Genomic DNA, 12,880 nt, shown 5'->3' with positions numbered 1-12,880 from the left:
CAGGGCCCACTCAAAAAAAAATGTGCAGACATAAGCAAGAACTGAAGGTAATTCCTCCTATGCTGCTGGTTGATCTTTCTGCCCTCCTGTCCTTCTCAGTCACTGGGGACCAATATTCTGTTCTTCCACATGTTTGATTTCTTGGCTTCTATAATTCAGTGAGAACATCAGCCTGGCTTGTTTCATGTAACACAACAATCTCCAGCTTCATCTATGCGGCAGAGGATGGCTGGATTCTGTGCTATTTTTGTGTGTATAAATAGACCACATTTTCTTTCTCTTTACCTGTGGGAACAAAATATGTGGTAAGAAAGCCTAGTAGTTAAACAACTTAGTTAGCCAAATTGAACTGGGTCTGTGTTATACTTTCTTGAGCAGCTTCATAATGTACAGTTATCATTAACCACATTGATTTGAGGGCATTATATAGCTTTTATTTATTGATGAATGGTAGCTGTTATTCATTAAACAGAAATATTATAGTGGAAACTGAAGGAATTTTCTAGGGAGTCATATTGAGGCTCAGTGTAGGATTTCTTCTGCCCCACCCTCCCTCGCTACTTCTCAAAATGTCTTTAGTCCTTACCTCTGAAGAGTCCAGTTCTAATCTAGAGAATAAGTATGAATACACAGCAGAATTAAAGACTAATTATCTAACACATACACTCAATAATGTTAGTTTTCCATCTGCCTTCTGTGTTCCCAAACAATGCAGACTCTTGTTTTTACCTGTAACTCTCCTAAGATAAAGTAACTAAAGCAAGAACATGATAAATTCACAGCATAAACGTATTATGTGGCTGAAAGAAACAATCACTGTCTCAGTAAATTATTGCAACTTCTACCAATGGATTTTATATAAGAGGGCACTTTCTCTCCCTTTCTGCCTTCATATAACAGCATTAAAAAAATAAGCTGAACAAGCTAGGGCTGGGCATATAGTTTAGTGGTGGGACGACTGTGTAGCATGAAGTAATTCCTAGATTCAACCAGACCTTAAAGCTGCATTTTTAGTGAAATATGGGAAGAGACTGTGGTAACAGACCCTAAGTGAGTCCTAGTGGTGACTCAACTTTCTGTTAATGACTCGGTGTCCATCTGTTCTAGTCCAGCAGGGCCTGTGATTTATCTTGGTGTAGAGGGTCTATAGGATGGGCAAAATGCCTGCAGAGCAAGCCTGATGGTCTGATCTCCATCCCTACCTGCAGATGGAAGGAGAGCTCCTACTGGAGTGATCCTCTGACCTGCATACATGCCCAGTGATGCACATGTACTCTCTCATGCATCACACACACACATGCATGCACACGCACACATATACACACACTAAAATAGCAGTAACATAATTAACAGATAAACTAAAAATCACTTAATATTCTGGCCATATTCTCCAATTAAAAAAAAACAATTGACAAATATCCTCATCATTCATCATAATGAATGACTGTAGCACAACTATGTGGACTTTCAACTGCAGACCAGTCCTGCAAGCTGTTTGTTTCTGCCTTCTTAGAATTTTGGTGTTAATGTGTGTGCTTGCAAGATCCACGCAAGCACAAACATTTCCATCTCTTCCCTTTTTTGCACAGATAACATTTTAGAGCTATTGGTTCAGAGATGGGTAGAAAAGCTACATACTCTAGAGTATAAAATAAAAATAAATGAATGGCCTTTGCTTCCCTGGGTGGAGATAAAACACTCAAAGGTGACATAGGCCAGCTGGAGGGCAAACAGCTCTGCTCTGCTCTGAACTGACTGTAGAGACATGCTGAAAAACAAGTTTGATCCCCACTGTTGGAAAATGAGCAAAATGCCAAATGTTGATATTGGCAATGAGGTTCTCTAAAACACTTGCTGGCACATGTCTTCTTGTGTAGTCAGTTACAAAGGCACCTCCACGCGACGTGCAAATAAAGACGTCAGGCAGCCCTCAAAGTCCAGGTGCAAGCTCAGCTCTAGTTGAAGGAAGCAGAGAAAATAAGACGAGAGAAGGAGCAGAAAAGTAAAAGAAATGAAACTGGCCAGGGAAATTAAAAGAAGATGGTAAGAAGAAGGAGGAAAGGGGATGAGGAGAAAGGATGGAAGTAGAAAATGAAAGGAAGAAACCCATCATCCCTTGTCTCACCAAGGTAAGATTCCAGGCACTGTGTGCTCACAGGACACAGAGCTCTAACTTCCCGTGATCCTCCCCACTCCATTCAAGCTCCACCCTGCTTGAAACAGGAACATACCAAGCAGTTTCCTCTCCCTTCTGGAAGCAAGCATACAGGAAGCGTGGGCTTCAGCTACTCTCCCCACTGCTCTGTGTTTATTATTTAAACCATGACAAGCATGTGATAATTGACCAAGTAACTGAATGAGTAATCATCTTTTAAACAAGGAGCGTTAGTCGATCTAGCACTTACATAGGTTATGTGACAAGTTGCTAAGTATTTCCATACACTGGGACTAACAATCAGAGCATCATTTGCATTCAAATTTGAAACTTGCCTAAATATTTTTAATATAAAGACAGATCAAGTTATGAGGAAAGTAAGGTTTATTTCTATGTCATGGTTGTCATTGGCGATATGAATTGAAGCCTAGATTAGCATAACACATAAAACTTAGATCCTGGGACTGGAGAGATAGTTCAGTGGTAAATTGCATTCACCATTCTTAAAGAAAATCCTGAGTCCATTCCTGGACCTACATGGCAGCTCACAACCATCTACAACTCTGGTGCCCAGGAATCTGATGCCCTCTTCTGCTCTCCATGGTCTTCTGCATGCATGTGACACACAGACACACACCCAGGTTCACATACAGATAAAATAAATAAAATAAAATAAAACATAGATCTTCTGAATGACATCATTCAGGTTGGATGAGGCCAAATTAGTAGGGTTCTCTTTTGAAGAGTAGCATGGCATTTCAGGGTCTGAGCTCAGGCATATTCACACTTCACTGAAACACCATGCTGACTCTGACTCAGACATGCTGTGCATGCTACCAACTTAGAATCTCAGGGCAAAATGTACTAAACCAGCTTGATACAAATAAATACACTTTAAAAATGCACCATTGTTTTTATCTCTGGGCTCTCTTTCTAGGTCAGGGATGCTTGAGGCTTTTTAGAATGGCCAAGGAAACTTACGTTATTATATGTCTGCTGTAACTTGTCTATAATGATTCATATTTTTAAAAAACACTCCAGTGTAACAAGTATAATCTGTAAGATTGTCCTTAACTTCCAGTAGATTGCATATCAGAGAAGTAGACATGGTTCTCAAGCATAATTTCAGTTATAACAGCTCTCTAACCAGTAATTCCGTTTCACGAGGGAAATGCAGATTGCATACATAAAAGAATCCAAACCATGAAAGGTAAAATTGAAACCTATCTTTTAACAAAATTAATGTGCATATATTTTTATCACACAGCACATTTAGCATAAAGCATTATGAAAGGAAAATAGCAAACATCTACATAAAAAGTGCCAGAATGTAAGAGCAAATGTTCCCCGTGGAATCTTACTGCATCTATTAGAATGGGCCAGTGAAAAATACTGCCTAAGAGAACAGATAGATGCCTTCTTCTCGGGCTGGAAAGATGGCTCAGTAGGCAAAAATGCTAGTTACTGTTTCCGAGGATCAGAGTTCAGTTCCCAGGATCCCTGCTGGATGGCTTACAACTCCCTGCAACTCCAGCTCCAAGGAACTGATGTACACTTTGGTCTCTGAAGGTCTGTTCTTGGGTGAACAGGTGGTGCCTGGGTAATCTCAGTTTGTGGTCCTTCCTGCAACCAGCTATTGCTTCAGGATAAACTACTGAGACTCAAACCTCCATTAAACTCAGCCTGAGTCCTACACTGGAAGGTGATAATGGCTGGAAGTTAAGGACCTCTTTTGGGTGGTCTGTTCCTATTAAGCTTATCATGGTTGGCTGAGTCCTACACTTCCCCCTTCACAAGCACTGATGACAGGACCCAGTCATAGGTCCAGCTTGCACATGGTTTTAAGGAGGTATTATTGGGACCTAAGAACTATTTTAGTTAATAAATCCATTAATTGACAACTTTGAACCTATTTTTCTGGTATATCAACAGGCACTATAGGTAGTTATTTTGTCCGCCATGCCGGGGAGTTCTCCCTTGTCCTAACCTTTCAACCTATTCTGGGCAGGGAGCATGGGATGAACATGTTCCTTTCCGCAACTACTTCAAGCTGACATTGGGGTGTTGTTATCAGGGCCCGAGTAGGTTGAAAGGCTAGCCAAAGGTAGTGGGGGAATTCAGGTAATGGAGCACTCATCAGACTTCATTGAAGAGACAGGGAGTGTTCATATCAGCTGGACTGGTCCACATCAGCTTTCAGGAAGTTCGGGGCTCTCCACCATTTAGAGCAGGTTGTAGTCAGCAACTGATGCTTAGATGTGTCTGCCAGCCAAGTGGAAGCTTATTGAAATAAGTTTAAACTAGGAACAGAAGTTAAAATTTATGTACTTAAAGAAAAATCCATATGGTAGAAAAAAAGCAGATAATGGGTGTAATGGTCTGTTCTGTCTCCTTAAGAGACAAGCCATGTCCACTCCTTCCCCTGTCTGCTGTGATAGGCTGATCTTCAGCTGCCAGCCTGAGTTCCCTCTCTTTTTCATCTCCATCTTGAAGAGGCAGCTTCTGCCTCTCCCCATGTCTCCCCTTTCCCCCTTCTGTCTCTCCCTTCTCTCTCTCTCTCTCTCTCTCTCTCTCTCTCTCTCTCTGCTCTTCTCCCCTTCTCCCTTCCCCCTTCATAACCCACTGAATAAATATCCAACCTCACTCTGCATGGTATGCCTATCCATGTCTCTGGTTTTCCCCTCCCACCCACCCCCACCCCACCCCCGCCTCATGTCTCCCTGCCCTGGACCAGCCACCACTCAGGTACCTGTAGCCATCCCTGCCTAGGACTGACTGCTCTCAGGACCTGCGGCCTGCTGCCACATGCCCTGATGCCGCCACTGGGAATCCTGCAACATTTTTTATTAATCCATTTCAACAGGTATCTGTAAACAGAAGGAATAGATTCATACCTTTGAGTCCTAGCAAAAACTACAGATTTTGGTTAAAAGCACGTATATTTTTCTGCTGTCCAGAGAACCATGTATGGTTTGGACAGAAATGCCTTTGTCCTGATGAGAAACACCTTAGTACATATTTAAATGACAACTAGAATAAATCTAAAATCTTGAGTTTGTGACCCAAACAGTAAATAGTCAATGCTCTATCACCTTATTAGAATTATACCATAGAGGGAGAAGAAATCAGAAACATTTTCCATATCTTAAGCTGTATTTGCATCTTAAGTCAATATTTTGACCCCCAAAGCTTATGAACTTTTGTATCCTCGGACGTTAAAACATTTTTTAAGATACCTAGTGTTTTTAGAATGAGCTAACAAGCTATCTACAACTTTGTGAATATACTTTATGGAAGGATCTGGATAACTTTTGCTACTAAACTGCCATTATAACTGCCATAGCCATCAATACTATCAGAGATCCCAGAAGGACAAATAAAGTAAATCTGAGTACAGACTGTTATTATTTTTTATGCAGGGGTGTTGTTCGGGAGGGGGAGACACGAGACACGCGGGGTTGGGGAAGGAGAGACGAGACACGCGGGGTCCCACGTGGGTAAACTTTAATGGGGGAGGGTAACATACAAGGAGCGGGAGTGAAGAGACGGAAGGGAAAAAGGGAGGGGAGAGAGAGAGAGGAGAGAGGGGCGGGCGGGTTGGAACGCCCATTTTTAAAGGGCTCTGGGCATTTTGGGAGGAAGTGTCCTGCGCGTGCGTGGTTTTCCATTGTACCACTGGGGTTTGTAGTCCACTTGGAGACTGTATTTTCTGCGCATGCGTGGCCTTGTCTCCAAAAGAACAACATTCCACCCTTTTGGTTTTATTAAAAAAAAAAAATTGAGGGGGGGGGTTGAGGGTCTTAACGGGTAGGGAATAGGGGCATAGCCCGGTCTCTCATGACTGCTTCCTGCTGACTTTGGGCGTTGAGGGGTCCGGGGAGCGTCCTATTGTCCTGATGATCAAGTGGCTGATTGAAGAAATCGCATCTGTCTGGAGATTGTATCTGTCTGGCTCTTGAGTAGCTGGGTCACCGTTAGGATGCTGGAAAGCAAAAGTCGCATTAGTAGAGAGAAAAAGTTAGAGGGGAGATTTGGGGTGGAGGGGGTTGGGGTGGAGGGGGGGGGCTTTTAGGAGGCCAGGGGTTAAGAATAAGAATAAAAAAGGTAAATGATACTTATTCCGTTAATTGAATGATACTTATTCCGTTTTGCTTGTGTCTGCTTTGTCCAGGTGGGTCCGGCTGGTGTCTTGGAGCTTAAAGAAAATGTCTCAAAAGAAATAGATTTTAATCATATATTCCTTAACATTTTAGGAGTCACTGCTGCAGTCAGTGACAAACCTGTTATGTCAGGAACTTGGTTAAGCATTTGCTTATCACCTGAACCTCTTGGCTCTGAGTTTGATAATGATTCCTGTAGAGACAACTGGATGGTTATTTAGGAATTTAGAAAAGGGAGGGTGTATTAGCACAGGAGGAAAAAATGAAAAATGAGACCATTGTTTTCCTTAGGCTGGAGTAGAGGGGGTTGGACCTGTTGTCCTTTGGAACTTGAGGGAACATGGTCCCGTCTGAGTTACCGTGTAAGGAGGATTGTTCTGAGCTGTAGGGATGAATGGTTTCAGATGTGACAGGTGAATCCAGTGAGGAATTCCCTCGAGCTTGGCAGCTGTGGGAGTTAGAAGAATTACCCTGAGAGGACCCTGCCATTTAGGGGAAAGGGATGAGGGACGTTGACCTGGAGGTGAGAATAAAACCTTATCTCCTATTTTAACCGGCGGTGGACATGTGTTAGCACATGGTTGAGGTAGTGAGTGATCCGTGAAGTCCCACAGCAGTGAACGTAGGTGGAAAAGGAGGGGAGTGAGCAGGTGATCAGGAAGGGGAGAGGTTCCCGATGGGAGGCCAGGGGTTAAAACTGGCCGCCCATACATGAGTTCAAAGGGTGAAATGAAAAGAGGTCCCTTTGGGAGAGCCCGAAGCCTGAGAAGGGCCAGAGGCAGAAGCCTTACCCAGTCAAGGTGAAGTTCTTGTGACATCTTAACGAGGGCATCCTTTAAAGAGCGGTTAGTCCGTTCTACCTTACCTGAAGACTGGGGGTGGTATGGTATATGAAAATTCCAGGGGATTCCAAGTGCCCTAGACAGATTCTGAGAAATCTGGGAAGTAAACTCTGGGCCATTATCTGACTGAAGAGAAGTTGGGAGCCCGAACCACGGAACAATTTCTCGGAGGAGGATATCAGAAACTGTCTGGGCTCTCTTGTTAGAGGTGGGGAAAGCTTCAACCCACCCAGACATTGTATCCACCAACACCAGGAGATATTTAATTTTTTTAACTGTGGGCATATGAGTAAAATCCAGCTGCCAGTCAGTTCCCGGAAGGGAGCCCCTGGCTTGGTGAGTAGGGAAAGGAAAGCTACGATATTTGGTCCTGGGATCTGACTTTTGGCAGATCTCACAGGAGGCAGTGGTAGCCTTTAGGAACCTGATATCCTCAGGGAGTGAGCGAGGTGGTGGGCGGGAGTGGAGCCCAGAGGGGCTTTGGAAGATCGCGGCCGAGGGACGGGGCGGGAGGGGGATGGGGAAGAATCCGAAGACGTTTTCGACTGTCTGCATGTCCTGCGGTGGGGGCGGGTGGAAGCCTCCACCCCCCCCCGCGACCTGCGGTGGGGGTGGGGAGAATTTTCCAGCCGCTCCCGGGATCGCTCCTGGGATCGGCGGGGGCGGGTGGAAGCCTCATCGGAGGAACTGGGCGAAATCCCTGTAGATCCAGAACGGGAGCTTGTTGGGGAACTAGACGGAGAACGGTTAGGTGACCTGGAGGAGGATTTTCTGTGCCTAAAAGAAACTTTGGAGGAAAGGGGAATGGAAGAACCATCGTTAGATCTGGCAGAACGGGAAGGAGTAGCCCCGCGAGGCCGGGGAGGTGGAGGTTCGTCCGCGGGGTCCATAGCAGGAGCAGGAGGTTCCGGGTGGGGCGGCATTGCTAAGAACATGTGAGCAGGTGAGCACTGAGAGACAGTAGAAGGATCCGTTTTTAAAGCCATGTAAAAGAATGCCATAATATACAACATTTCTTTCCATTTAGCAGAACGGTGGCAAAAGTTAGCTAGTTCCCGTAGAATATCGGGGTCAAAAGACCCGTACGATGGCCATTTAAAGTTCCCCTGTAGGCCGTAGGAAGGCCACACCTTAGAGCAAAGACGGATGAGTGTAGATAATTTAACAGAAGGAATTAAGGCGTGGGGCTGTAGAGCTTCCAGCAGCTGTCCCAGAGGAGAAGAAGGGGGAATTGGTTTTGAAGACTTAGCGCCCATGGCTAGAACCGTGAAAATATCCGCAGAAGGCACCCGAAGATGCTCCGAACACAGTTGCTCTGGACACAGGCGTTAGAGTACCCAGGGGACCGTGCTATGGGCTAGCTGACCCAGTCCTAGTTTTCGACGGGAGACGGGGGTCTCGGCTAGGAGGGGACAGTTACGCCCGAAGGCTGCCCATTGCAGCCGAAGCCGTAAATGGCACGAACACCCAGGCCCTGTGAAAAGGCGTCCGATTTCACAGGGGGGGTGGTAGGACCTTGGCTGAGTCGAATTCAGCCAAGGTCAGGCCGCACCGGCGGCGGGCCGCACCGTAGCGGCGGATACGATGAAAAGAAGGAAGAAAAGGAATAAAACAGAGGACAGAGAACCAAAAGCATCGAACTCTTGGGCGCGGATAAAAACAGGTCTAGCCTAGGGCGGAAGGTCGGGGGAAGAGGGGGGGGTTAGCAACCACACCCAGGACACGCCAGAGGAAGCCGGGAGCTCGGCCGGCCTCCTCCAGGTGAGAGGGGATGGTTAGCCAGCCCAGGTAAACTCACGAATTAGCCGCTGACGGTTGGAGAGGGAGGGCCGTGTCGAGATGGCTGGAACACGTGGAGTGGTCGCAGGTCGTCCGGTTCTGACCTTGTCCCGGGGGAGGCCCTGAGCTCCAGGAGACGCCAAAACCCAGAGCCAAGGCCTCAGGTGAGGGCCCCGGGGCGAGAAGGTCCCCGAGCAGACGGCACCAAAATGTTATTATTTTTTATGCGGGGGTGTTGTTCGGGAGGGGGAGACACGAGACATGCGGGGTTGGGGAAGGAGAGACGAGACACGCGGGGTCCCACGTGGGTAAACTTTAATGGGGGAGGGTAACATACAAGGAGCGGGAGTGAAGAGACGGAAGGGAAAAAGGGAGGGGAGAGAGAGAGAGGAGAGAGGGGCAGGCGGGTTGGAACGCCCATTTTTAAAGGGCTCTGGGCATTTTGGGAGGAAGTGTCCTGCGCGTGCGTGGTTTTCCATTGTACCACTGGGGTTTGTAGTCCACTTGGAGACTGTATTTTCTGCGCATGCGTGGCCTTGTCTCCAAAAGAACAACACAGACCAAGTAGCTTCCAAATCTATTAAAATTGACAGGGACCAGAGTCCATATACAGTTAGTCACACCCAGGTCTCCATAGCATTGGAGGCAGAAGTATCCAGAACAGCAGTCTTACAGTCTTAGCCAGGCCCATAAGGTGAAAAACAATTATTTTCCTGTGGAAGACAGACTTGGAAAAGACTGACCTAACATGCCATTTCATGTTCCCTGCCCAGAATAGGTTGAAAGGGTGGGACGAGGAAATTCTCTGACATGGAGGACAAAATAACTACCTATAGTGCCTGTTGATATACCAGAAAAATAGGTTCAAAGTTGTCAATTAATGGATTTATTAACTAAAATAGTTCTTAGGTCCCAATAATACCTCCTTAAAACCATGGGCAAGCTGGACCCATGACTGGGTCCTGTCATCAGTGCTTGTGAAGGGGGAAGTGTAGGACTCAGCCAACCATGATAAGCTTAATAGGAACATAACACCCAAAGGAGGTCCTTAACTTCTAGCCATTATCACCTTCCAGTGTAGGACTCAGGCTGAGTTTAATGGAGGCTTGAGTCTCAGTAGTTTACCCTGAAGCAATAGCTGGTTGCAGGAAGGACCACAAACTGAGATCAGTAAGGCACCACTCAAGAACAGACCATCCCCAAAGGAAATTCCTAACATTCCAACCATTGTAGAAGATAGGATCACCTTTCAGCAGGTACTCACTAGGACACCCTTAGACAAATGCCAGCCAATCAAGGGTCCTGAACCTTAGAAATCCCTAACCTCCACCTTTACTACTATGAAAACCCAATTCTAACTGAGCTCAGGGCTCTCTGATTATTCCAATACGTTGAACACAGGGAGAGACCTAGTTTGCAAGCCTGTATAAAATAAAGGCTCTTTGCTTTTACATAGGGCACTCAGTCTCCTTGTTGGTTTTGGGGGGACTTCACAGATCTGGGCATAACAAATGTCATGCATCCTTGTCCGTCAGTGTGTTCATCCTGTCTGCTTGAGAATGGAGAGGTCTGAGTCATTGAAGGATGTGTCCCATTCTCACTTGTAGATACTTGAAAAAAAGCTGTGGGAAGAGGGAGCCACAAGTAAAGGCAGAACACCAGCCTCCCTGACAGCAGAACTCAGGAGGAATGTGCCTTGCCAGAAAGCAAAGTCGAAAGCACACTGGGAAAGAGTTTGCCTCTCAGAATCCCATTTCCTAACAGCTTCTTTGTATGAAGGGTAGAAAGAATGTCAGTGCATTCCAGTCTCAAAAGTACTGCTCCTTTATTCTTCCAGTAGTAAATTTCTATACCAAGTGCTAAAAGGGGCTGGAGCTATAGCTCAGTCGTTAATAGCAATTTCTGGTCCCCAATTTCAAGTTTTTAACCGGTGTGTCATCTCTGCAACTGCAACCACACCATGAATTTTTCCAGACGCTGTGGAGTATTTTGATTGTCTTGCTAGCCTGAAACTCAATGTTTCGAGGTTGCAGTGTTAGCACCTTCAATCCTTTAGTATCTACATACAGCAAAGACAGGAAATCAATTTAGAAGTACTTTATTACATTCTTTAATAAGAAGTATTATTTTACACATTCAATGCATGCTTATTTCTATCTGACAAGTTTCAAAAGCAATTTAATTGTCAAATTAAGATTGTTTAAAACATTGAAAAATAAACTTCAATTGCTCTTTAGACAGTTACCTACTTCCTTATAAATGTAAGAAAAAATGGTCTGTACAATGACATAAAAACCCGGGTGGGGGGATGAAGGCGTTTAAAAAAAAGCAAGCTGTTTTTCTTACACACTAAAATAGCACAATTTTCACCTTACACATATAAGGAAAGAATAATATCATATGATGCTATGGGGGAAAACGACAATTTCAAAAGTCTACCAAGAAAATGACTCTCAGGGCAAAATGAAAACATGAAAAATGTAAAATCAAACCAGAATCTTAGATACACATGTAACTGAAGACCTTAGCGTTGCTGGAGAAGGGCTAACAGTTTTCTCATGGAGCCTGTGTCTGGTCAGCACAGCACTTCTGGCCCATTCAAAGACTCCCCACATGTAGCCCAAGCTGGCCTCAAGCTTCTTGCATAACTACAGAGAACTGTGAACTTTCTTGATCCTCCTGCTCCACCTCTCAAGTGCTGAAACCATGCTTGTTTTATGCCGCGCTTGGAATCAAATCCTGGGTTTCGCTCGTGCCTGGCGAGCATGCAGCTGACTGAGCTACACCCCCTTCGTAGCCTTCTTTCCTGCTACTGCATTCCAAATAAGAAGAGGTCTTAACAATGGCTTGCCTGATGCTTCACCAAACTAAACGGCAGCTATATTGTCTTCAGAGCAAGAAGAAAATGCAGGGTGAGACCTGCGGAAATGCGAAGAGCATATGATGCCACCTTGGCTGTTCATGGGTCTGCTGGCTTCACTTCACTCCTGGCCTGCTTGTTTGTCTCTGAACACCAAAATGTTCCATCAGTTTTTCCTCCCTAAATGAGAGTTTGATCTCTTCCTTCCATGCATCCTAACTTCTGTCCTGAGAAACTCCCCCTAACAAAGCAAACTGATAGAAACCTCACTCACACCGAAGGATGATTGAGTTTCTGGACGATTTGTCACCTAGGTGGATCTGCTGGAGTTCATTCAAGCAGCTTTGGCAGACAGGGAAAGGAATCCAGGAGGCCTGGGCTTCTGGACTGGCATCAGCTCACTCCCAAAGTCTCTGAACTTAAGGTTCAGACCAATTTGCTCTGCATCGAGAACAAGAGTGGTGCCATCTGCCTGTAATTGTAGTATACAGAGATTGGGCAGAAGGTCTGTGAGTTTGAGACTAGTCTGACTTATGAAGAGCTACCCCAAAAAACAAAACGAAGAGAAGGAAGAGGGGAAAAAGGAAGAAACAAGAAAAGGGTGATGGAGGATTATGTAACTTCAGCAAATGTCAGCACTAGGTCCCAAGAAAGCCATATCATTTGTCAACACACCACCAGCAAGCTGTGAGTCCCTGCAGTAGGGAACAGAGGGGAGCTTCTAATAAGTGCATGTACAAGTCTTTATATATCCTGCAAAGGGAATCCATTCTTCCATGTTCCTATCTCTTTCACACCAAAAGTCGAATCTATATTTCTGAATTTAAACAAATTACACAGGCAGGCATGGGCTGACACATTCATGTAACCAGGCAGGAGGAAGTCTGCCCCTTTAAAATCCCGATTTCCTGTTACAAGGTGAGCCTTACTCAGTCTTGTCTTCGATCCTTGCCATTTTCTCTTCGTTTACACTGCATTTTAAATGCTGTTCTGCTGTGCACTTTGTAGAAATACCCACTGGCTTCAGACTATGCTGAAATAAAGGAACTGCTGCACAATAGACTAGCTGGCCAAGTCTTGCTTC

Source organism: Chionomys nivalis, chromosome 14, assembly GCF_950005125.1.
Source record: "Chionomys nivalis chromosome 14, mChiNiv1.1, whole genome shotgun sequence".
In the NCBI taxonomy this organism is placed as follows: Eukaryota; Metazoa; Chordata; class Mammalia; order Rodentia; family Cricetidae; genus Chionomys; species Chionomys nivalis.
The sequence above is the reverse complement of the archived record's forward strand: the minus strand, read 5'-3'. Positions refer to the sequence as shown.